This window comes from Syngnathus leptorhynchus, unplaced genomic scaffold, assembly GCF_054491065.1.
Source record: "Syngnathus leptorhynchus isolate UIUO unplaced genomic scaffold, UIUO_Slep HiC_scaffold_335, whole genome shotgun sequence".
NCBI lineage: Eukaryota > Metazoa > Chordata > Actinopteri > Syngnathiformes > Syngnathidae > Syngnathus > Syngnathus leptorhynchus.
Genome location: NW_028232299.1, coordinates 57,501 through 58,832, shown reverse-complemented (window position 1 = coordinate 58,832; position 1,332 = coordinate 57,501).

The following is a 1,332-nucleotide window of genomic DNA, read 5'->3' as shown; positions in this document are numbered from 1 at the left end:
TATGGAGCTATGGATGTATGGAGCTATGGAGCCACCAGCCAGCCAGGCTGGAGCTATGGAAGTATGGAGCCATGGAGCTCCGGAGCTATGGAAGTATGGAGCTATGGAGCTCTGGTGCTATGGAGCTATGGAGCTCTGGTGCTATGGAGCTATGGAGCTCTGGTGCTATGGAGCTATGGAGCTCTGGTGCTATGGAGCTATGGAGCTCTGGTGCTATGGAGCTATGGAGCTCTGGTGCTATGGAGCTATGGAGCTCTGGTGCTATGGAGCTATGGAGCTCTGGTGCTATGGAGCTATGGAGCTCTGGTGCTATGGAGCTATGGAGCTCTGGTGCTATGGAGCTATGGAGCTCTGGTGCTATGGAGCTATGGAGCTCTGGTGCTATGGAGCTATGGAGCTCTGGTGCTATGGAGCTATGGAGCTCTGGTGCTATGGAGCTATGGAGCTATGGAGCTCTGGTGCTATGGAGCTATGGAGCTCTGGTGCTATGGAGCTATGGAGCTCTGGTGCTATGGAGCTATGGAGCTCTGGTGCTATGGAGCTCTGGTGCTATGGAGCTATGGAGCTCTGGTGCTATGGAGCTCTGGAGCTCTGGAGGTATGGAGCTATGGAGCCACCAGCCAGCACCCTCCGTGGCTGGATCAATGGAAGTGTTTTAGGTACCAGGCAGCCAAAGGGCCGAGGCCTCACGCTCGACCACGCCGGCGCAGAGTTCCAGCCGCTCGGATAAGCTCTGTCACTCACCCGCCGCGCAGCCACCGGTAACGGGGAAATGTCGCCGCCTTGTGGACACGCCGTTGTAAATGAATGGGCTTTCGCACTTAGTGCAATTTTAGCCAACTCTCTGACTGGAGCTATGGAAGTATGGAGCTATGGAGCCACCAGCCACCCAGGCTGGAGCTATGGAGCTATGGAGCTCTGGTGCTATGGAGCTATGGAGCTCTGGTGCTATGGAGCTATGGAGCTCTGGTGCTATGGAGCTATGGAGCTCTGGTGCTATGGAGCTATGGAGCTCTGGTGCTATGGAGCTATGGAGCTCTGGTGCTATGGAGCTATGGAGCTCTGGTGCTATGGAGCTATGGAGCTCTGGTGCTATGGAGCTATGGAGCTCTGGTGCTATGGAGCTATGGAGCTCTGGTGCTATGGAGCTATGGAGCTCTGGTGCTATGGAGCTATGGAGCTCTGGTGCTATGGAGCTATGGAGCTCTGGTGCTATGGAGCTATGGAGCTCTGGTGCTATGGAGCTATGGAGCCCTGGAGCCCTGGAGCTATGGAGCCCTGGAGCTATGGAGCTATGGAGCCCTGGAGCTATGGAGCTATGGAGCTCTGGTG